Consider the following 25,278-nt stretch of genomic DNA (forward strand, 5'->3'; position numbering starts at 1 on the left):
AATTTTAAAAAACACGGGGCGATGTGGGACTGTGTAAATTTAAAATTGTACTTATGCCAGGTGTGGCGTCGATCTTGTATATCACTTGGTCCGCCTAGGCTCTGGATAAGATAACCTAAACCACCGCGGGGCGACGCGGGGACAATCGGGACTAATTAGAAACAGTTACGATACGAGGGGCGACGCGAGAATGGGTAATCAGTTAGATAAAACCACGGATGCGGGTAGTCCGCTACAAAAGTTATGTGAGGAATTCCCTGAAAGAGCTGAACAATTTAGACTATTATCTAGAACCCTGAACAAATTATTAGATGACCAATGGCTCCTAGATGGCACTAGAAGCGTGGAAGTAGCAAAAAAGGCACAGGGATTGATTTGGAGAAGGGGACGAGGGAAAAGGGATAAGAATTTAATTGTCACGTGGTGACATTATTGTCAAAAATTAAAAGATGCATCACTTCTGTCAAGTTGGCAGGAAAACGCCACTAAATTAGGATTATCATTGACAGAAAGAGAACATGTTAAAACCTTAGACGTCTTAAAAAAAGAATGCGCGCAAGAAAAACGTACTAAGAGATCCACTGGGACGTCTGAGAAAGATATTAACCGATTACATAGTCAAATGGTTGGCTTTGCGTTGACCGAGGCTGATGATGAAATTGATGAATGGTCACTGACTCGGCGCCCAACGGCGCCTCCTGCAGCCCCTAGCCCCTTACCACAGTCTCCTTCCCAACCTTCACCTTACACTCCGGTGGTAGGAGGTAAGGATAACCATAACCCCACACCAACGAACCAAAAAGCCCAGACGGACCCTTCATCCTCTGATAGCGACTCAAATCCCCAGTTCACGAGCCATGTAACCGAGCGGACCAGATCTCACACCCGGAAGGGCAGATCTATATCTCAAAGGAATAAGCAGTCCCGTGAATCCGCTAGTCAGAATGCCAGTTGCGAAAGGCAAAACAAACCCTCCCGCCGATTGGGACGCGGAGGTGCTGTACAGTCAGACGGCTCTGAGCCACCCTCCGACCCAGAAACATCTTCCGAGGTTGACACCCCCACCCCTAAGCCCCGGCGGCAGCTCCCGGTTAGACCAATGCCAAACCCTGATGCACAACAAACTGCAGACCACCCTACCATAGATGTCTATGTGCCTTCGAAACCGAGCGAAATTATGGCCATTCTGGCCACCATACCAGATCGAAAAAGGGAACCTGTCAAGTTTATAGATCATCTCCGGACTACCATTGCAGTTTATAATACAGAATCAAGGGACCTGTGGGCCCTGGTACAGCAGACCCTGAGCCCAACTGAGCACTCCCGATTTCTAGTTCACTTAAGATATGCAACCCATGACGCATTATTGGCTGCACACCCTAATAATGCCCAGGACCGCCTAAACGCTATCTTCACCGCCCTCGGCACGATCCTTCAGAAGCCCATCAGTATGCCGCAGTATTAGAAATTAAACCCAAACGAGACGAAAATGCCGACGAATTCATGGAAAGATTCATTGAAATATACGGGGGTCAATCTGGAGATAATGCCTTCCGGGTGGGGGATAATTCACCTCAATTCTGCGCTATTCTACTTCAGTGACTACCCCATTCGATTGCTCACGCTATCCAGACCAATAACATGAATTGGGCAGATAACAGTCGGGCTCAGATGGAGAGAGCAGTGAAATATTATTGCCAGGAAAAGAAGGGAGAGGGGGGAAGTGCGCCCCCAACCCGGGTCAAGACTGAATACGTGACTAGAAAGGAAGAGCCTCCTCGAGGGGAAAGACCGGAACCTGCTCCAAGGGAATATCAAATGGAACCACAACGCTGTGTAAGGGGATGGGAGGATAACCAAGGATATGGGAATACCCAACAACCCAACGGTCCCGGCCCCGCAAACTATGGACCCCCTTATGGCTATCAATCGGGTACGGGGCTGGGGAAGGAGCGGACGATGCTTTAATTGTGGACAGGAAGGACATTGGAGCAGGCAATGCTCCTCCCTTCGGCACGGAAAAGGGAGAGGAGGAAGAGAAGGGGGGCAAAGGGGGAGAGGACGGGGATCTTATACTAACTTCTCCCAGAACAACCCCTTTGCCCATCTGTCACCCGAATGTCAATACTGACTACGCAGCTTGACTGTACAAGGACTTTCCTCGGATGAGGAACCAATGATATCGCTAAAAATTCAAAATGAGTGGCAACCCTTCTTAATAGATACGGGAGCTTCCATGTCCTCTGTGCAATCGAAGCTTAAACTCCCCGCCTCCACCGAGACACGGACTGTCAGGGTTCCTGGGACAAGTCTCAACATTCGCAGTGTCAGAACCAGTCAAAGTAAATTACAAGGAAAAATCTGTGAAACATCGGTTTGTTATTACCACCAATTTGGACTGTAACTTGATGGCTAGGGGTCTCCTCTGTAAATTTCAGTTGCATCTGGAATGCGGGGATGATGGAATCGTTGTAAAGCAAGAAGCCTTTAAACGGCAGTGCTACACTACCCGGACCCCTCAATGGTGGTCCCTGGATTTGCCTCAAGCGCCCTATCATGTGACCCTAGCCTATGATCCTAGTGGTAAGAATCAGGATCTCCAGAATCTCTACCAGGATCATGTGGGAGAGGAGTGGGAAATCCTACTAAGAGCCAGAGTGTCTGGACCGGAGGGGAAAGCAGATTTCGTGGAAATAAATAGAAAGTTGTGGCGGCAGCCCCCAACGGTGGCACCCCACGTCACTCGTAAAGTATTACCTCCCCACCATGCCAGAGATTTGGGAATTATGGTGCGCCAAGCTATAGACGTGGCTGACCCTACCAGCCCGGACTTGCAGATTGTGGGATATGGCCGGACGGTCCAATTTCACAGGGATCCCGAGAAGGTTCTGACGGTACTATGCCACCATATCGGTACCAATACACCCGATTACGTGGATCCTCACATATGGGCAGAGGACCCCTCCCAAGTGGGCTATACTCCAATTGATCCGATTGAGATCCTAGTACAGGACAATGTGGACTGGCCCTCCATCCGTCAGTACCCACTGAAACCACAGGCAATACCAAGTATCCACCGATTGATCAAGGGACTAGTGCAACAGGAGATTTTGGTTCAATGTCAGTCCCCGTGTAATACACCAATACTGGCAGTCCCTAAGCCAGGCAAAACAAATCAGTTCCGTTTGGTCCATGACCTTCGAGCCATCAATGCTATCGTCCAGCCCCTACACGCTCTGGTTCCCAACCCAGCAGATATACTATCATTAATCCCAGCAAACGCCAAGATCTTCGCAATAATAGACCTCCAGCACGCCTTCTTCGCCTTGCCGCTAGCCCAGGCGAGTCAGTATCTGTTCGCCTTCACTCACCAAGGACAGCAATATACATGGACTAGACTTCCCCAAGGGTTCATCCACTCCCCGACCTTATTCTCAAGGTGCCTGCAGAAACAGTTACAGTCCCTCACGCTGACTAAGGGATCCACTTTAATTCAGTATGTGGACGATTTACTGGTAGCCAGCGCAGATGAACCAAGTAACAGGGAGTTACTGAATTACTTGTCCTCCCTGGGATACATAGTTTCCCCGTCAAAGGTCAAAATTGGCCAGTCTCAAGTCAAATTTCTTGGGATCATTTTATCAGGCACCCACCGAGCCTTGGAGGCTAGTTGAATCGAACCCATCTGCCAGTTTCCAGTCCCTAGCATGGCTAGACAAATGCGGCAGTGGTTGGGGATGATAAATTACTGTAGATCCTGGATCCCTAATGCTGCCCTGATGACCAAGCAATTCACACCGTACACTACCAAGGAAGGCAGCTTTAAAATAAAAACCGCAGACGTCCAAGCCTTTAAGGAACTAAAGACAGCCCGGCTTTGGGCCGGCCCCTCTATGACTGGCCCTTTCAACTGTATTGTACAATCCTGAAAGACTGTGCTACCGCTGTCTTAACTCAGAAACACGGGGATAAGTATAGGCTTGTTGCCTACTACTCTTCCAAAATAGACCCCGTTGCCTTGCAGCACCCTGTACATACTCAAATATTAACCGCCATCTACAATAGCCTTCAATCTGCTGCCAACCTTACCCTCCAGCAGGATATTGTTGTATACACCTCTCACTCCGTAGCTGCCCTCCTGGGTCAACTGCAGACTCAACACCTTACCATGGTCAGGCAAAGCAGATTTGAGATCTACCTACTAAATAATCCTAAGCTGACCTTTTGGCACTGTATTGCCATTAATCCGGCCTGTTTTCTTACTGAGCCACCCCAAGATGAGGAAGAACCCAGTCATGACTGTTTATCTTTAATTCAAGAGGCCACATCGGTCAGGGAAGATTTAGTTGATGTACCAATGGAGGACCCAGACTGTATTATGTATGTTGACGGAAGCTCTTCTATTGATCCAGTAGGTACACGAATTTCAGGATACGCCATAGTAAACCAGGAGAATCAGGTCTTGGAATCTGCCGCCTTTGAAACCTATTCCGCCCAACAAGCTGAACTATTCCCACAGGGGAATAAGATATCCCATAGGCAACTAGTATCTGACTTGTTGCAAGCCCTCATACTCCCCAAGCGCATTGCCATTGTTAAATGTACCGCCCACACCACCGGAAAATCCCCGGTTGATATAGGGAACCACTGTGCTGACAAAGAGGCCAAACAGGCCTCTCGTGGACAACAAATGGTAGTGCCCAGAAAGAGGAGTCAGACTAAAAGTCCTGCAAAGGATAAGTTAGCCTCGGAAAAACTAATGCCAACCATCCAAGATGTCATTAAAGTACAGGAGGACGCTCCTGAAAAAGATAAACTGTTGTGGAAAAATTATGGATGTATTTATGACATTGTTTCTAAACTCTGGACCACTCCCGCGGAACAGGCTTACATGTCTGACGAGTTGGCTCTATGGGTTATTGAATGTATGTATTTTGCTACTCATTGTGGAGCAAGGACAACAAGTGACACACTTTTGGCTACTTGGTGGCACCCTAGACTCCAGGCGTTGGCCCAGAACATCAGTAGTCGTTGCCTGGTTTTCCAGCAGCATAATCCAGGGAAGGGAGTCCCCTGTGATTGGGGTAAGATGCCCCTACCCGAAGGTCCCTTTGAGACCTTGCAGTTGGACTACATTGAGTTGCAAAGAGTTCAGTGTTACAAATATGTGTTAGTAATAGTAGATTTGTTTAGCAGATGGAGTGAAGCCTACCCTACCCTGGACAATAAGGCTCAAACTGTTGTTAAGGTGTTAATGAGGGAAATTGTTCCTAGATATGGTATCCCAGCTCGACTGATGACCACCTATGTTCTTTCTCTGACTCAGGCTCTGCGAATAGCCCACAACCAGGTTCGAGATGCTCACCTCGACCTCCCAGTTTTACCCGAATTGTCCCTCGTGGCACCAGGGAAGAAATGGATTCGGAAGGGATTAGAGCCACAATGGGAGGGGCCTTTTCAGGTGTTACTCACTACCCCCACTGCAGCCAAGGTTGAGGTGAAAAGTGCCTGGGTTCACCTGCACCACTGCAAGCTCACCACCCTCTAACAAACCTATTTTACTGATTATTCTAATTCCTGTTTCTGATCCAGATTTCCTCTTCTCCATAGCTGAACAAGGCCATCGGCGTCCTAATTGGAAGGTGGGTCCCGAGGAGACCAGTTTGAACTTTTACCCGTAGTGATAGACAGCCAGCTACACCGACGGTGACCTGAGAAGAGAGACGGGAAAACTGAACTCTTTTAATCAGCAAAATAATCGGACTATTTATTTGATTCCCGAGCAATAAGATGAACTGTGTCTGTGTGCAACAGTCTGTATAATAGTGTTGATATACGACAGTGCGGCGCATGGGAGGGGAGACAGAGGCGAGAGCTCCATGTAAACACCTTTTTGTACATGTCTTATGTTTATGCGCAAAATGGGAACTTTTCTAGATGCTGGGTGTGTTCACATATCCCTATACATTCCAAAGGGGGAATTCCTTTGCGCCCTGTTCCACTGACCCTAACTGAGACTGTCAGATGGATTCAGAGCCAGACTATCATGAGAGGAGGGGGGGCCAATGCAAATACAAGAGATGAAAGGCGGGTCAAAAGAGGGATCACGGAGACCAGGAGGAGTATCATACCGTTACCACGTGAACGACCACGGGGAGGTCACCAAGTGGGAGAGTGCTGGGGACCCCATTAGTCAGACGTTCCAGGGATGGTACCAACCAACCTACAATCGTGAAAAGGAACCCCCATTCTTAGCTCTGACCAATATCTCGGGGATTGGGAGGCCAACCGGGGACATATGTCTACCCGAAATGACACCAGTAACAAGGGACATATTATAGGGTACAGCAATTGCCCACACAGTCTCAACATCACCACAGGTGCACGGGTCACCATCCTCTCTCACCTTCCGAATAAAACAGGTGGAGGTCTGTGGGCCCAGTCTTGGGACCTGGAAGCAATATATCAGAAAGCAGCTTTTAACGGCACGTATTTCGTGTGCGGTCATAAGGCATATCCCTGGTTGCCTAGGCGATGGACAGGGTCCTGCTATCTGGGATATGTGGTGCCATTTGTGCGGCAAGTACGTACCCTGGCGGAAGCACATGCCTCCAGCCGACACAAGCGAGCCCTCACCCCCGCCGACAGGTTCTTTGGGGTTATGATGTTCCCAATCGGGATAGGACGTCTCATGGATGAAGTACAGAACCTAGACACGATATTAGAACAAATAGCTAACAATACTGCTGAAGCTCTGGAGGGCATCACGGCTGAAATGGTAGCAATACGGACCGTAGCATTACAAAACCGAATGGCCCTCGATTACCTGTTAGCTGAGAAAGGGGGAACGTGTGCCCTGATAGGATCTGAATGTTGCTCTTACATTCCTGATAGTTCAGAAAACATAACCAATCTCGCTGATCACATAAGAAGGGAGGTAAAGAAGTTATCCACCCCTGCAGAAGGAGTAGGCTGGTTTGATTGGCTGTTAGGTGGATCTTGGGGATCATATATAATGCATGGAGCGATTATTCTCATCGTAGTAATAATTACCTGTTGCTTGATTATTGGTTGCTTTAACCTTTGTTGTAAAGTCATGATGGCAAGGTTAGCAAACCCTCTTGTGACCAGGGGCTCCCGGGTTATGATCCAGCAAACTAAAGACCTATTCGACAAAGAGGATCAGGAAAAAGAGTGCGAACGGTTGAATGCGATACTCCTGGAATAGTCACCAGGGTTTTCATGGAATGATAAAAGGGGGGAATGTGAATGTTTGAAAATGTATAGAATATGAATGTTTGAAAATGTATAGAGACATTGAAGTTGAGCAAAGAAATCATGGGAGAATAACTAAAAGAATGTCAGTCTGCAAATATTACAACATCAGCACAATTAACAGATTTGCAAGGTCTAAATTACTAGTCACTCCAGTAAAATTGTAACATTTAGAAGCAATGCCTGAGAAAGTTCTTTGAGCAAAGTGTGAGAAAGTTCTTTGAGCAAAGTGTGAGAAAATTCTTTGGGAAAAACAGACCATACTGAAGTCGGCTTATGAGTGGACAAAGGGAAGGAGGGATCAAAGGGGATAGGCTGAACTAGGATGTCACTCTAATTGTATCTTGTTATCTTGTACCGAAAATGTATAACCGTTGTGCCTTCACAATGTAACGGCACTTGTCCGTAGGAAGTGGATGCGCTCTATCGAGAGCGCATTCCTTCTGTCTGATAAGTCCCGGCCGGTAAATCTTTATAATAAAGACTGCTTTGTTATAAGCTTCTTTGGTGTTCGCCTCAGTGTATTCGCTGATTTTAAAAGATGGCTGATTTTGCTGTTCAGTGAGCATTTCCACTCACAGGAGGCTGTGTTGAGAAATTGCTCCCGGACGGTTCGGGATTAAAAGATCGTTGAACCTTGCCTTCCGTCTCCGTCTATAAACTTCGAGGGTTGCTACACGGGAGTGTGTCGACCCCTTATATCGTGGAAAGAGAAGCCCTTCCACTATTCCCTTACACAGTCAGAATCTGTGGCGACTACAAGATAACGACTAACCGAGTCTCACTACGGGACTGTACCCGCTGCCCAAGGTGGATGACCTGTTAGCAGGAGGGGTCGTTCACCAAGTTGGACCTAACCTCCACCTACATGACACAGAAGCTGGTTGAATCTTCTAAAAGACTGACATGCATCAACACACACAAAGGGCTGTTTATATACACCACAGGTGCCCTTTTGGGATGCGCTTGGCGGCAGCCATTTTCCAGAGAAACACGGAGAGTTTGCTGAAATCTGCTCCGCGCACCGTTGTGTTGCAAAACGACATCCTGATCACCGGTCGCGACACCATCGAACACCTACACAACTTGGAAGAGGTTCCAAGTCGCCTAGACAGAGTGGGACTCAGGCTGAAACGTTCCAAGTGTGTTTTCCTGGTGCCAGAAGTCGAATTTCTGGGGAGAAAGATTGTGGCAGACGGCATCAGGCCCACAGACTCAAAGACAGAGGCCATCAAGAATGCACCCAGACCAAAGAATGTGACGGAGCTGCGTTCGTTCCTGGGATTCCTCAACTATTTTGGTAACTTTCTACCCAGGTTGAGCACGTTGTTAGAGCCTTTGCACATGTTGCTACGCAAGAGTGACGACGAGATTTGCACCAAACCCAAAGACACAGCCTTTGAGAAGGCCAGGAACCTGCTATGTTCAAATAAGTTACTTGTACACTATGACCCATGTAAACGTTTAGTACTAGCTTGTACAGGGTCAGCTGTGTTTTACCGCAAGCCAATGTATCAGGCAACCTCCAACCAATTGCATGCGCGTCTAGAAGTCTAAGGCTGAGAGAGCCTATAGTATGGTCGAGAAAGAGGCGTTAGCATGTGTATATGGGGTTCAGAAAATGCACCAATACCTATTTGGACTTCGGTTTGAGCTTGAAACTGACCACAAGCCGCTCATTTTGCTGTTTTCAGAGAGCAAAGGGTATAAACACCAATGCTTCGTCCCGCATCCAAAGATGGGCACTAACATTATCCGCTTATGCCTATGTTATCTGCCACAGACCAGGCACTGAAAACTGTGCCGATGCTCTCAGCCGGCTACCATTACCCACCACTGGGATTGAAATGGCGCAGCCCGCAGACTTGCTACTGGTCACGGATGCTTTTGAGAGCGAGGGGTCACCCGTCACGGCTCGCCAGATCAGGACCTGGATCAGCCAGGATCCTGTGCTATTAGTAAAGAGTTGCGTCCTAAATGGGAACTGGTCGGCCGTTCCCAGGGAAATGCAAGATGAAATTAAGCCATTTCACCGACGCAAAGATGAAATGTCCAACCACTCGGATTGTCTCTCATGGGGTAATTGCGTGGCTTTGCAAAGAAAAGGCAGGGAAATGTTTATACGCAACCTACACAGTACCCACCAGTTATTGTCATGATGAAGGCAATTGCCAGGTCGCATGTTTGGTGGCCAGGCATTGACTCGGACTTGGAGTCATGCGTGCATCAGTGCAACACTTGCTCGCAACTGAGCAATGCACTGAGTCTGTGGTCATGGCCCTCAAAACCGTAGTCCAGGATCCATGTAGATTTTGCCGGCCCCTTTGTAGGAAAGAAGTTTTTAATAGTTGTGGACGCTTACTCCAAATGGATTGAATGTGTAATAATGTCATCCAGCACGTCCACAGCCACCATTGAAAGCCTCCGGGCCATGTTCGCCACCCATGGCTTGCCTGACGGTCCTCGTCAGCGACAACGGACCGTGTTTCACCAGCTTGGAATTCAATGAGTTTATGACCCGCAATAGCATCAAGCATGTCAGGTATGCTCCGTTTAAGCCAGCATCTAACGGTCAAGCGGAGCGGGCAGTCCAAACAATCAAGCAGAGCATGAAACGCGTGCAGGACGGCTCCCTGCAGACCCGCTTGTCTCGCATTCTGCTCAGTTACCGTACTCGCTCACCGGGGTTCCCCCGGCAGAATTGTTAATGAAGAGAGCCCTCAAAACCAGGCTCTCCCTAGTCCACCCAGATCTTAATGATCACCTGAAAACCCGACGACACCGGCAGAACATGTACCACGATCGCGCGGCTCACGTGACAATGTTAATGACCCAGTGTTTGTCCTGAATTACGGTCCTGGTCCCAAGTGGGTAGTGGGTTGCTGCCACTGTTTTGGCCAAGGAAGGGAATAGAGTGTTTATAATCAAACTGTTAAATGGCCAAACGTGCAGAAAGCATTTAGATCAGACCAAATTGCGATTTACTGACAACCAGGAATGACTTGGAGAACATCACCATCGACGATCCACCAACACACACCCAACCAGCAATCGACCTCGCTGTCAATCACGAGGATGAACCCACCATTCCAGATAGTCCGGTCAGACCAGCTGCGGTGCTGTGCAGCAATGGACCAATCAACTCACACACGTGAGTTTGAACTTAGACGATCAACCAGGGAACAAAGGGCTCCGGATCACCTCAACTTGTACCGAAGACTTTGGGGGGCGGGCGTGGGGGGAGGAGAAGGAGTGATGTTATGTATGTAACTATGTAATACTTGTCACCAGAGAGCACGACTGTTGGAGTCCTAATGGTCACCTGCACACACGTGCAGGGCCAGTATAAAAGGTTGACTGCCATGTTGTATAGGCACTCTGGTGTTGTAATAAAGAAGACTAAGGTCACAAAGTTTAGCTCACAGTACTCAGTCTCGTGGCGTTCTTCTATACACAAGAATGTGGGGGAAAAAAAGCAAAAAAAAAATACAGCAGGTAGCAGTCCTTCAAAAAGATATGGGGGTGAGGGGAAAATTCCATGCAGGGAGCAAGCAAAGTTGTGAAAGCCAACTGAGGCTAGACTTTCTGACCCTTGACACAGCTGGGAGATGGAATTTGGAGAACGATATCACATGATCCACTTCAGCTAATGACAAGCAAGTACAAGATTACTGCCAAAGGCTCAGTTTAGAGCAATGAATCAGCATTGTTGAAATAAAACTGAAAATTGATGCATACAGCAACAGCATTATATGCAGCTGACAAAACTGCGACACAAACAGAAAGTGTGTGCTAGTTGCAAAACGGTTGACAGATAATACAGATATGCTGTGAACAGCACAGACTACTAGTCAATTATTTTTCAGAACGCCCACCATAAAAAAAAACTGATCCACTGCCCCGCAAAGTGGCAAGATGAGGATTCATCCCTATAATTCCTACATTGAGTTCATGATTAGAGTAAGAGGGTGAGGTGATTAACGGAGGTGAGGTAAGAGAAAAATCATGGAATAGGTCAACTCTGCTGCTCTGGTGCACCTCACAATTCCTACTTATAGAACAGCACAGAGGACTAAGGGCAGGTCACTTCCACGCCTTCTCAAACAGGAATGCATTGAGAGATCTGAAAGGGGAGGGAAGCCTAAAAAAATATACAATTTATCGTTAAATTTACCATGGCTCTTTCCAAAACAGAGCATTCTCTTATTATCCCCTTCTCTTCTGCTGGAAACAGCTCTTTTAAAAGTACATAAAGAACAAAGGAAGTAAAATCTAAATTTGGCATTGGCAAGGGAGGTCACAGAATCTGGGTGCATAAGGTGAGTACATTCTGTGATGAGAGAGCACTGGGAATGTAGGGGCGTTATTTTGGCCAAAGAGTGAAAACAGGTGCTAAATGGGTGTCATGCTAATTAGAAATGCCCGTTTGAAAGTCTGGATTTAGCTTGCAATTTTCGGGCTAATTGATGATCATGATTTGAATGTGCCTGAACATGCCAGCCACTAACCAGAAACCTGCAAGTTTAGCACTCAAGTGCTGATGAGATGCAATTTCCGTGAAGCAGTATATGTGGGCTCCTCGCACCCACTTCCACTGAAGGTGTGGAGTGCTCTGACTGGCACACAGCAAAACATTGCAGGATGGCTCAGGGACCGAGGGAGAGGGCACACAGGTTTTCGGATGCTGCACTAGAGGTCCTGGTGGAGAAGGTCCAGAGGAGGGGGGGATGTCCTGTACCCACATGAGGGAAGGACACCACTGTGCCCTCTTGTCCCTCTCTTCTGCAGCAGCTAGGCCTCATGTCCTCCTCCCATTCCTCGTCCACACCAAGGGGGACCCCTAGCAAGATGCCCATGACCAAGCAGTCCCTTTCTCCTGGTGACTCAAACAAGGTGGAGTAGCACAGCACTTAATCTTTTTAAGTGAAATCCTCAGAGAATTTCCAGAATAAATGTTGCTCAAGTGTTGAAGTCTTGACAGAGTGTCCCTGAAAGTCTACTGATGTGTTTCAGAGGTCCTCTTCACATCTCCAGCTGCAATGACCGTGAAATGAGGAGTATCCCTAAAAGTGGTGAGTACTGTATCCCTTTAAGTAGCTCTTGAAATCATGTTTACTCCAAAAACAGCTGGTTGTTGTTAGGAAAGGGGGTTAGTTGAAGCTCTAGCCACCAAAGTGTCGTGCAGCCTCTTTAATGAGCGCTAGTAGGTATTTTAAGTGACAATCAGCTGTTTAACTAGGCTCCGGGCACCCGTTCCTACCACTGGCTTCAACTCTTTTACCAAGATGGCGTCTTCCACCAAACACGGGCTAAATCAGCATTTCAGCTTAAGACCGCATCTTGGCCACCTCTACCTCTTTAGCGTCTAAAGTATTCAGCAAAAATCGCTCCCTTTATCTCATAATTTGTGAGCACTGAGTTTCCGGGAAGAGGAGAGTATGGGGAGGACAGTCCTCATGTGCATGAAGATTGGGGAGACGGCTTTGCAGCATTGATTGGGCCAGAGTTTGGCAGGTTTAGGGACTACTGGGATTTGTTTCTTTGGGAGGAATCAGGGCCTTGCAGGGGAAGCGGTTCCAGGAGAATGGGATACAAACTGCTGTTGGCCATTTATTAACCATCAAGCTCCAACTCAACCCCCTCCACATGTTCCCACTGCCAGGCTCTTTCCCCACCAGTTCACAGCCGTTTTTACACCCTTAGGTTTTTCACCACCGACTGGATACTGTTTTTTATCTTCCTGCCTTAAAGCTTTTAAGTGTAAATTTTCAGCTTCTTAAAATTAATCGATGGAAAATCACATGCTGGGGGAGTACAATTTCCTGATATGCATTCCAAGTGTGTGTGCCAGGAGTGCAGAGGTGGAAATGCAGTTCAATAATTTTGAGTTTGCCAAGTTCTACAGTCTTCAATAACCATAAATTACCACACAAAAAGCTTAAAAGTTACTTTACACAGTTTCCAATTATTTGATATATCAAAGAAATTGCCTTACGTTCAAAAATGCTCTGGAGAGATTTCTATACTGAATGCAAAATTTCAGTAGAGAATCGCATTTTTTTTTAACCATGAACTAAAAGCATAAATTAAGTAATTTAAGGGATAAGTCATGGCAGGAGAGCCCAGACCCATGTCATGCTCCTCCTGTGCTATGTGGGAAATCAGGGACGCTTCCAGTGTCCCAGTGTGTGCAGGAAGTGTATCCAGCTGCAGCTCCTGACAGACCGCATTGCGGCACTGGAGCTACGCATGGATTCACTCTGGAGCATCCGCAATGCTGAGGATGTCGTGAATAGCACGTTTAGTGAGTTGGTCACACCACAGGTAAAGGTTACAGAGGCAGACAGGGAATGGGTGACCATCAGGAAGAGCAGTGCAAGGAAGGTAGTGCAGGGGTGCCCTGCGGTCATCTCCCTCCAAAACAGATATACCACTGTTGGGGGAGGTGGCTCATCAGGGGAAGGCAGCAGCAGCCAAGTTCATGGCACCATGGGTGGCTCTGCTGCGCAGGAGGACAGGAAAAAGAGTAGGAGAGCTATAGTGGTAGGAGATTCTATTGTAAGGGGAATAGATAGGCATTTCTGCGGTCACAAACGAGACTCCAGGATGGTATGTTGCCTCCCTGGTGCAAGGGTCAAGGATGTTTCTGAGCGGCTGCAGGACATTTTGAAGGGGGGAGGGTGAACAGCCATTTGTCGTGGTGCATATAGGTACCAACGATATAGGTAAAAAGCAGAATGAGGTCCTACAAGCTGAATTAAGGGAGCTAGGAGTTAAATTAAAAAGTAGGACCTCAAAAGGTAGTAATCTCAGGATTGCTACCAGTGCCACGTGCTAGTCAGAGTAGAAATAGCAGGATAGTTAAGATGAAATCGTGGCTTGAGGAATGGTGCAAGAGGGAGGGATTCAAATTCCTGGGACATTGGAACCGGTTCTGGGGGAGGTGGGACCAGTGAAAACCGGACGGTCTGCACGTGGGCAGGACTGGAACCGATGCCCTAGGGGGAGTGTTTGCTAGTGCTGTTGGGGAGGATTTAAACTAATATGGCAGGGGGATGGGAATCTATGCAGGGAGACAGAGGGAAGTAAAATGGGGTCAGAAGCAAAAGGTAAAAAGGAGAAAGGTAAAAGTGGAGGGCAGAGAATCAAAGGCAAAAATCAAAAAAAGGCCACATTACAACTGTTACATACGTAAACCGGTATATACCTTGTGTAGCCACCAGAGGGCTCATCCCCTGGAGTCCCAAGGAATCCCACAATCCCTTGGGACCACAGGTACTGAAGAAGGCCTCACAGGCTGGAGGGGCATTTTGAAGACCTGCAATAAAGGATTAAGGTCATACTTTACTTTGAGCTCACAGTATCCAGTCAGACTCTTTATTCATATATAACTGGCGACGAGATACAGATGACGAACCAACAATGCAGACAACAGTGGGCATCCTGGAGAAATTCTCTGAGGTAGATGATTGGGAAAACTTCGTGGAGCGACTCGACCAATACTTCATGGCCAACGAGCTGGAAGGAGAAGCGAACGCTGCCAAATGAAGGGCGATTTTCCTCACTGTCTGCAGGGCACTAACGTATGGCCTCATGAAAAATCTGCTTGCTCCAGCGAAACCCAGAGAGAAATCGTACGATGATTTGTGCACACTGGCCCGGGAGCATCTGAACCCGAAGGAAAGCGTTCTGATGGCGAGGTACCGGTTCTACACCGACAAAAGGTCAGGAGGCCAGGAAGTGGCGAGTTACGTCACCGAGCTAAGGCGCCTTGCCGGACATTGCGAATTTGAAGGGAATTTATTTGGAGCACATGCTCAGAGACTTCTTCGTACTTGGCATTGGCCATGAAGTGATACTTCGCAAACTTTTTTGACTGTAGAGACCCCAACCTTGAGTAAAGCCACAGCAATATCCCATGCGTTCATTGCCACCAGTGACAATACTAAGCAAATCTCTCAGCACACGAGTGCTGCTACAAGTAATGTGAACAAAGTGATGTTTTCAAATCGCAACGTACAGGGCAGGCTTCATGTCCGCAGATGTCTGAGAGTCCACCATCAGGGGTGATAAATGCAAGGCCATTAACACCTTGTTGGCAATGCGGGGGTGATCATCGTTTCCATTCATACCGCTTCAAAAAGGTACGTTTGCAAGGGCTGTGGAACAATGAGACATCTCCAACGTATGTGCAGGCGAGCTGCAAACCCTGTTAACCCTGCAAACCACCATGTTGCAGAAGAGGTAAGATCCACGGTGGATCACGACGAACCAGAGCCTCAGACCGAGGAGGCAGAGGTATGTGGTGTGCACACATTTATCACAAAGTGTCCCCCGATAATGCTGAAGGTGTCAATGGAGCTGGACACGGGCGCGAGCCAGTCAATTATGAGCAAAAAGACTTTCAATCAATTGTGGGGCAGCAAGGCCTCAAGGCTTTTGACAAGGTCCCACACAAGAGATTAATGTGCAAAGTTAAAGCACATGGGATTGGGGGTAGTGTGCTGACGTGGATTGAAAACTGGTTGGCAGACAGGAAGCAAAGAGTAAGAGTAAATGGGTACTTATCAGAATGGCAGGCAGTGACTAGAGGGTTACGCAAAGTTGTGTGCTGGGGCCCCAGCTGTTTACATTGTACATTAATGATTTAGATGAGGGGATTAAATGTAGTATCTCCAAAATTTGCGGATGACACTAAGTTGGGTGGCAGTGTGAGCTGCGAGGAGGATGCTATGAGGCTGCAGAGTGACTTGGATAGGTTAGGTGAGTGGGTAAATGCATGGCAGATGAAGTATAATGTGGATAAATGTGAGGTTATCCACTTTGGTGGTAAAAACAGAGAGGCAGACTATTATCTGAATGGTGACAGATTAGGAAAAGGGGAGGTGCAATGAGACCTTAGTGTCATGGTACATCAGTCATTGAAGGTTGGCATGCAGGTACAGCAGGCGGTTAAGAAAGCAAATGGCATGTTGGCCTTCATAGCGAGGGGATTTGAGTACAGGGGCAGGGAGGTGTTACTACAGTTGTACAGGGCCTGGAGTATTGTGTAAGTTTGGTCTCCTAACTTAAGGAAGGACATTCTTGCTATTGAGGGTGTGCAGCGAAGGTTCACCAGACTGATTCCCGGGATGGCAGGACTGACAAATCAAGAAAGACTGGATCAACTGGGCTTGTATTCATTGGAGTTCAGAAGAATGAGAGGGGATCTTATAGAAACATATAATATTCTGACGGGATTGGACAGGTTAGATGCAGGAAGAATGTTCCCGATGTTGGGGAAGTCCAGAACCAGGGGGTCACAGTCTAAGGATAAGGGGTAAGCCATTTAGGACTGAGACGAGGAGAAACTTCTTCACTCAGAGAATTGTGAACCTGTGGAATTCTCTACCACAGAAAGTTGTTGAGGCCAGTTCGTTAGATATATTCAAAAGGGAGTTCGATGTGGCCCTTACGGTTAAAGGGATCAAGGGTTATAGAGAGAAAGCAGGAATGGGGTAGTGAAGTTGCATGATCAGCCATGATCATATTGAATGGTGGTGCGCTCGAAGGGCCGAATGTCCTACTCCTGCACCTATTTTCTATGTTTCTATGTTTCTATGCTTGCAGTTAAGCAATGCACCCAGAGAGGCACCACTAAGTTTATGGTCTTGGCCCTCCAAACCGTGGTCCAGGGTCCATGTCGACTATGCAGGCCCGTTTTTGGGTAAAATGTTCCTTGTGGGTGTAGATGTGTACTTCAAATGGATTGAATGTGAGATAATGTCGGCAAGTACATCCGCTGCCACCACTGAAAGCCTGCAGGCCATGTTTGCCACGCACGGACTGCCTAATGTCCTTGTGAGCGACAACGGCCCATGTTTCACCAGTGCCGAGTTCATGACCCGCAATGGGATCAAACATGTTACATCTGCCCCGTTCAAACCAGCATCCAATGGTCAAGCAGAGAGAACACTGCAAACTATGAGGCAGGGCTTTAAGAGGGTAACTGAAGGCTCACTGCAGACTTGCCTATCCCAAGTCCTGCTTAGCTACTGCACGAGACCCCACTCGCTCACTGGGATTCCACCTGTTGAACTGCTCATGAAAAGGGCACTTAAGACAAGGATCTCATTAATTCACCCTGATCTACACGAACAGGTAGAGAGCAGGCGGCTCCAACAAAGTACACATCATGATCGTGCAAATGTGTCACGCGAAATTGAAATCAGTGATCCTGTATTTGTGTTGAACTATGGACAAGTTCCCAAGTGGCTTCTCGGCACTATTGTGGCCAAAGAGGGGAGCAGGGTGTTTCGGGTCAAACTTTCAAATGGACTCATTCACTGGAAACACTTGGACTAAATCAAACTCAGATTCACGGACTATCCAGAGCAACCCACTTTGGACCCTACCTTCTTTGACCCCCAACATACACACCAGTGGCAACCGACACCGCGGTTGGCCACGAAGCAGAACCCATCACCTGCAGCAGCCCAGCAGGACTCACCACACCAGGCAACCCAGCTACACAGCAGCCCAGCGAGGGCCCAACAAACGATTCACCAAAACCAGCATTTGCACCGAGATAATCAACCAGGAAAAGGCCGGCTCCAGATCGACTCACCTTGTAAATAGTTACACTGTTGACTTTGGGAGCGGGGGGGGGGGCGGGGGTGTTGTTATATATGTATACAGTATATACCTTGTGTAGAGGGCTCATCCCCTACAATCCCAAGTGATCCCACAATCCCTTGGGAGCACAGATACTTAAGAAGGCCTCACACACTGGAGAGGCACTCTGGAGACCTGCAATAAAGGACTAAGGTCACACTTTACTTTGCGTTCACAGTATCCAGTCAGACTCTTCATTCATACATAACAACAACATAATTCTAAAAGGACAAAGAGTGTTTAAAAAAACAAGCCTGAAGGCTCTGTGTCTCAATGCGAGGAACATTCTTAATAATGTGCATGAATTAACTGCGCAGATAGCTGTTAACGGATATGATGTAATTAGGATTACAGAGACATGGCTCCAGGGCGACCAAAGCTGGGAACTCAACATCCAGGGGTATTCAATATTCAGGAAAGATAGACAAAGGAAAAGGAGGTGTACCGTTGCTGGATAAAGAGGAGATTAATGCAATAGTAAGGAAGGACATCAATGTGGATGAGGTGGAATCTGTATGGGTAGAGCTGCGGAACACGAAAGGGCAGAAAACACGAGTGGGAGTTGTGTTCAGACCACCAAACAGTCATAGTGAGGTTGGGGATGGCATCAAACAGGAAATTAGGGATGCATGCAATAAAGATACAGCAGTTATCATGGGTGACTTCAATCTACATATAGATTGGGCTAACCAAACTGGTAGCAATACGGTGGAGGAGGATTTCCTGAGGACTGGGAGAAATTTAGAATTCAGCAGAGGAGGACAAAGGGTTTAATTAGGAGGAGGAAAATAGAATATGAGAATATGCTTGCTGGGAACATAAAAACTAACTGCAAAAGCTTCTACGGATAGGTGAAGAGAAAAAGATTAGTGAAGACAAATGTAGGTCCCTTACAGTCAAAATCAGGTGAATTTATAATGGGGAACAAAGAAATGGCAGATCAATTGAACAAATACTTTGGTTCTGTCTTCACGAAGGAAGACACAAATAACCTTCTGGAAATACTAGGGGACCAAGGGTCTAGCGAGAAGGAGGAACTAAAGGAAATCCTTATTAGTCAGGAAATTGTGTTTGGGAAATTGATGGGATTGAGGGCCAATAAATCCCCAGGGCCTGATAGTCTGCATCCCAGAGTACTTAAGGAAGTGGCCCTAGAAATAGTGGATGCATTAGTGGTCATTTTCCAATATTCTATAGACTCTGGATCAGTTCCTATGAACTGGAGGGTAGCTCATGTAACCCCACTTTTTAAAAAAGGATGGAGAGAAAACAGCCTGACATCGGTGGTGGGGAAAATGTTGGAATCAATTATTAAAGATCTAATAGCAGCACATTTGGAAAGCAGCGACAGGATCAGTCCAAGTCAGCATGGATTTATGAAAGGAAAATCATGCTTGACAAATCTTCTCGAATTTTTTGAGGATGTAAGTAGTAGAGTGGACAAGGGGGAGCCAGTGGATGTGGTGTATTTAGACTTTCAAAAGGTTTTTGACAAGGTCCCACACAAGAGATTAATGTGCAAAATTAAAGCACATAGTATTGGGGGTAATGTACTGACGTGGAGAGAGAACTGATTTTGTTTCCTGTCTGCCAGAGTAGGAATAAATGGGTCCTTTTCAGAATGGCAGGCAGTGACTAGTGGGGTACCGTAAGGTTCAGTGCTGGGACCCCAGCTATTTACAATATACATTAATGATTTAGATGAAGGAATTGAAAGTAATATCTCCAAGTTTGCAGATGACACTAAGCTGGGTGACAGTGTGAGCTGTGAGGAGGATGCCAAGAGGATGCAGGGTGACTTGGACAGGTTAGGTGAGTCAGCCAATGCATGGCAGATGCAGTATAATGTAGATAAATGTGAGGTTATCCACTTTAATGGTAAAAACTGGAAGGCAGATTATCTGAATGGTGACAGATTAGTAAATGGGGAGGTGCAACGAGACCTGGGTGTCATGGTACATCAGTCATTGAAAGTCGGCATACAAATACCGCAGGCGGTGAAGGCGGCAAATGGCATAGCAAGAGGATGAGTATAGGAGCAGGGAGGTCTTACTACAGTTGTACAGGGCCTTGGTGAAGCCACACCTTGAATATTGTGTACAGTTTTGGTCTCCTAATCTAAGGAAGGACGTGCTTGCTATTGAGGGAGTGCAGCGAAGGTTCACCAGACTGATTTCCTGGGATGGCAGGACTGACATGTGAAGAAAGACTGGATCGATTAGGCTTATATTCACTGGAATTTAGAAGAATTAGAGGGGATCCCATAGAAACATATAAAATTCTGCCGGGATTGGACAGGTTAGATGCAGGAAGAATGTTCCCGATGTTGGGGAAGTCCAGAACCAGGGGTCACAGTCTAAGGATAAGGGGTAAGCCATTGAGGACCGAGATGAGGAGAAACTTCTTCACTCAGAGAATTGTGGAACTGTGGAATTCTCTACCACAGAAAGTTGTTGAGGCCAGTTCGTTAAGGGAGTTAGATGTTGCCCTTACGGCTAAAGGGATCAAGGGGTATGGAGAGAAAGCAGAAATGGGGTACTGAAGTGCATGATCCGCCATGATCATATTGAATGGTGCTGCAGACTCGAAGGGCCGACTGGCCTACTCCTGCACCTATTTTCTATGTTTCTATACAAATGCTGCTGTTCACAATTAACTCGCCAAGGCTTCTTCGGCAGCATCTCCCAAACCTGCGATTTCTACCATCTAGAAGGGCAAGAGCAATAGGCACATGGGACCACCACCACCTGCAAGCCACACACCATCCTGACATAGAAATATATCGCCGTTCGTTCATCGTCATGGGTCAAAATCCTGGAACTCCCTCCCTAACAGCACTGTGGGAGTACCTTCACCACGCAGACTGCAGCAGTTCAAGAAGGCGGCTCACCACCATCTTGTCAGGGGCAATTAGGGATGGGCAATAAATGCTGGCCTTGCCAGTGAGGCCCATATCTCATGAATGGTCCTCCTGACCACAACGCTGCTTGTGATCCCCTCTGCTATCTGCAACTAGGCTGTCTTGGTCTCCTCAGTGCTCTGACTCCCTCCATAACCATATGGTCATTGGAGAACCTGGGTGCAGCCCTCTGCATCCGTGCAGTCATCGTCAATGTTGTAGTGCTGTAGAACTATGTTACATTAAACTTCAAATCTTATGTGGCCATGGTCTCTGTTATATATGTGGACTTGTATTTACTCTGTACAGCTACCAGAGGGCTCATCCCCTGGAGTCCCAAGGGATCCCATAATCCCTTGGGAGTACAGATATTTAAGAAGGTTTCACAGGTTGGAGAGGCACACTGGAGACCTGCAATAAAAGACTAAGGTCACACTTTACTTTGAGCTCACAGTGTTCAGTCTGACTCTTTCTACATACACAACAGTCCCTTTAAAGATCCCAGCTGAAAACACGTAATTAATGATGTCACCAGATCCACTCCATATAATTGGACCGGGTAACCCGCTGGGTGGGCTTAATAAGCCCCATTATGGCAAGTTCATTTTCAACAGCAGGATGGAGCCAGCAGTGGGGTCGGGACCCGACCTGGTCACTGCCCGCACTGGCCCGCCAAGGTAAAGAAAATTCCGGCCTAATGTCTACAGTGATTTTCAATGTTTGATGTTGAGATAAAAAGTGTGATTCATAACTGTGACACAGGCAATAAAAGAACAGGAAGTGCAAACCATACACAGGATTTTTAATAAAACTATCTACCTCATACTTGTCTAACATTATATATCTATTAGACAGTTACAGAAACTCAAGAGATTCCCTGCATGGTGTGTCCCATCTCCATCTACTGCCTCTGCAAATGGTCACCCACTTCTTTCTTTCTGTACTATCTCTGTTTCCTGAACTATTTAGCACCCTTTCCTGGGTGGTTACATTCTAAAGAGTATGATCCAGAGACCATCATCCTCTCTAATGCCATGGATTGTGGCTAATTGCTGCTCAAGCACAATGATCTTCTGCATTAGAGACTTAGGGAGAGAAATTGGCCGCCTTTGTGCCTCCCGAACAGGGCACAAAGCGCATACCAACTGGGCACAGCGAAAATTACCGATGCCTACTGTAATGTCCTTACACTCTACTATAAATTCACACGAGGCACATTCTGCAGACAAGGTCACTCTGTGACCCGAACCTTTATTCACAGGACCAAGAAGTGATGACCCTGCGTGGGACCTCCCTTTATATACCTGGATGACCAGGTGAGGAGTGTCTCCCACAAGTTCACCCCTGTGGTCAAGGTGTGCATTTCTTAGGTGTATACAGTATACAGTGTTGTTACATGAAGGTTACAGTTACGTGAAGGTTACATACATAATACCCACGAACTTCCATGGTTGGCTAGCGTGGCGATAAAACTTACCACCTCGGATCTCTTGCACCCCGAATATCATGACGTCATCCGGTGCGCACTGCCCCATTATCACCCTGGATGCAAAATTCGCCAGACGTCAACAGCGGCAACTTCAGGAGGTGTTGTGACCTCGGCCGGCCGCTTGGGGAGCATTAATTAAAGCCAGTGGTGATCAGGTAGACCAAAATTTATTTATGTCCCCAGTGTGCTGTTTTTTGATTTTTTTCAATCCCGCGATTGATCAGCCCTGCACTCCCGAGTGCTTGGGGCTAATCTGTGCGTATCGCAAGTGCAGTCGACGACCATTCCCAGCCTTAACCTTCAATGACCACAGCATTGGCCCTTCCCTTTCAGGGAGAAGGGAAGGAGTCTGTTAAATTGGCAGAGCTGCACAGGATATTGTGCAGCGCTCTGCCGATGCCGCCCCTCTCACTCCCTTTAGCACTCTAAGAGGTGTGGTTGTGCTTGATTTAGCACTCCACTTCGGAATGCTAAACCGGAAGTTCCCATCGGAATCAATTGTGTAGCGTCCGGAGATTGCCCCAAACCAGGAGCTACGCAATTTCTAGCCCTTAATTGTTAACATATCATGCGGGATTATCTACCTTGCCATCCCTTGCATCTAGTTTAGAAATGTAGATAGCATCAACCTGAACTGGCACTAAAGCTTTGCAAGAATCAAACTCCACATACTCACTTCAGGCAAGTATTCATTATAGAACAATAAACTCCTGTCAAATTGCACCTTAATGCAGAACTCCCTCGGAGGCTAAACTCCACACTCTTCTGGCCTTTTGCATACCTAATGGACTCTTTCGATTTGTGATTGATCTCTCACTACTCCATTACAATTTATCCTTTCACAATAGTCCAACTGCCATCGGAAAATCCACAGCTACTCACATCATCAATTAATTGTCAGCTGTAGCTCAGTGGGTAGCACCATCGCCTCGGAGTCAGAAGGTTGTGGGTTCAAGTCCCACTCCGGGGACTTAAGCACCAAAAATCTAGGCAGATACTCCAGTGCAGTGCTGAGGGAGTGCTGCACTGTTGGAGGTGCCATCTTTCGGATGAGATGTTAAACAGAGGCCCTGTCTGCTCTCTCAGGTAGACGTAAAAGATCCCATGGCACTATTTCCTGGTGTCCTGGCCAATATTTATCCCTTGATCAACATGACAAAAACAGATTATCTGGTCATGATCAGATTGCTGTTTGTGGGACCTTGCTGTGTGCAAATTGGCTGCTGCATTACAATAGTGACTACACTTCAAAAGTGCTTTGAGATGTCCGGTGGTTGTGAAAGGCGCAATATAACTAAGTCTTTCTTTTCTTTAATTAACTGATTACACTGATAATGTACCAAATAAATGAATTTAAACAGTTCTATTATTGAGCAGCTAAAATGAAGTAAATTGAATTTAAACTCAAAATAAGTAAAATATGTAATTCAAAATTTCCATACGAATGTCCCAATCACCCACTGGGGCTAATTTCCACACTCTTCTAGTCTCTCATGTTCCTGGTCTCTCACAGCAGGATATTATATTGATGACAACTATCCTACGATATCTATAATTGTGCATTATTCTCTGATATAACATTTTATTTTTCTGGTTTATATCCTTTTTTTTCTGTAAAATAAAATGCTAAACAAATTGTTTAAATAGAATATGATGGGACAATAAAACCGCAAGCATACAAAAGCAAAAATGTATTCATTTGTTTTGTGTGCAGGAAGATTGACAGCAGGCCAGTAAAAGATTACAAGGCTGCTCATCAATATTTAAATGCGTTCTGCATTAACACAGGCAAATTCATTTTTATTTGCTGGATAAATACCATCTTTTTTCAGTGATATGTCAGATACAACAGTTATTCGGCCACTGAGAGCCAAGCACTGTGACCCAAGCAAATAAAATGAATCAGAAACGTGACAAATGCCAGTTGGATGGTCAGTTTAAATGCTGTAGAATACAAGCTACTTGGTTCTTATGCTTTAATTATATTAAAAAAGTGCAGTTACATTGCCATTTTTACATGAATGCAAAATATTTAGGGTGTCCATCAGTGCAAAAGTGAGAACATAATTTAGGCAAGTGCTGAACACACTAAAGCCATGGGCCCGGGATACAAGGGCACAGTTATGTTATAATAATGCTCACAGCAAAATCGTATTCAAAAAAACAGAAAGTTCACGTTTTTAATTTTCATCGGTCAGAAAAAAGTAGAGCCCCTAAAACACCACAGATTATTAATTTCGATTTTAAGCTCAGCATTTGAAGCCAGGCTCCCTTCAGTGCAAGTTTCAAACTCCTGCTTCATGAGCTTTGACTGGCTCTGTTCAGCAACAAGTCCATGTCATGTGTTGCACAATGGAAGTACATTTCCATCCTACACAAGTTAAAATGCCGTCATCTGATTTTGCCGAGTGCTCAGAACGTGGACTTTAGCATAAACATCGAAGGACGTATTAAAACTACATAAGTCCACGTACCTGCCGGACTATGGTTATTGTAACCTGAGTGCTGCCGCCGGAGGCATGTTTGGAGCGTTGACCAGGATTCAAACGTGGTCGGTTGCTGTAACTTAGCGACGACCGCGAGCTGTCACACAGCAATGGGCAAACAACACCGCCCACTCCCGGCTCAGCAGCGAGCGCTCATTGGACGGCGCTGTCACATGATTCCTTCGGCTGCTCAGCAACCACCCAAGGGGCAATTTCCCCACCTGTCATTCAGGCAGTGGAGGTGGATGAGAACCAGTGCAAAGTTTCAGTACACTAATCGCCACTGCGTCTCAACTTAGCACTTAGCAATCTATTAACTTCTACAATATTATGAGGGGCTCTTTGGCGAAAAACAAAGAATAACAACTTCAAGCCTATAAAAATGAATGACAGGCCAGCAGGAACACGCAGGGCTATCCATCCCTAAAAAAAAGAAATAGAATTTGTGGATGAGTGGACGTATGATACGTGTCATG

At 46.6% G+C, this 25,278-nt stretch overlaps 1 protein-coding gene across 2 annotated transcripts in view; it reads right to left on the reverse strand.

Moving 5' to 3' along the window:
* The window catches only part of trmt9b (tRNA methyltransferase 9B), a 90,450-nt gene extending 65,554 nt beyond the window's left edge, over positions 1 to 24,896 (reverse strand). For both annotated transcript variants that reach the window (XM_070891559.1, XM_070891558.1), the window contains exon 1: positions 24,791 to 24,896. The gene's annotated coding sequence lies outside the window, so the exon portion shown is untranslated. The remainder of the gene's footprint in view (positions 1 to 24,790) is intronic.
* Between the last annotated feature and the right edge of the window lie 382 nt (positions 24,897 to 25,278).

This window comes from Pristiophorus japonicus, chromosome 10 (assembly GCF_044704955.1).
Source record: "Pristiophorus japonicus isolate sPriJap1 chromosome 10, sPriJap1.hap1, whole genome shotgun sequence".
NCBI lineage: Eukaryota > Metazoa > Chordata > Chondrichthyes > Pristiophoridae > Pristiophorus > Pristiophorus japonicus.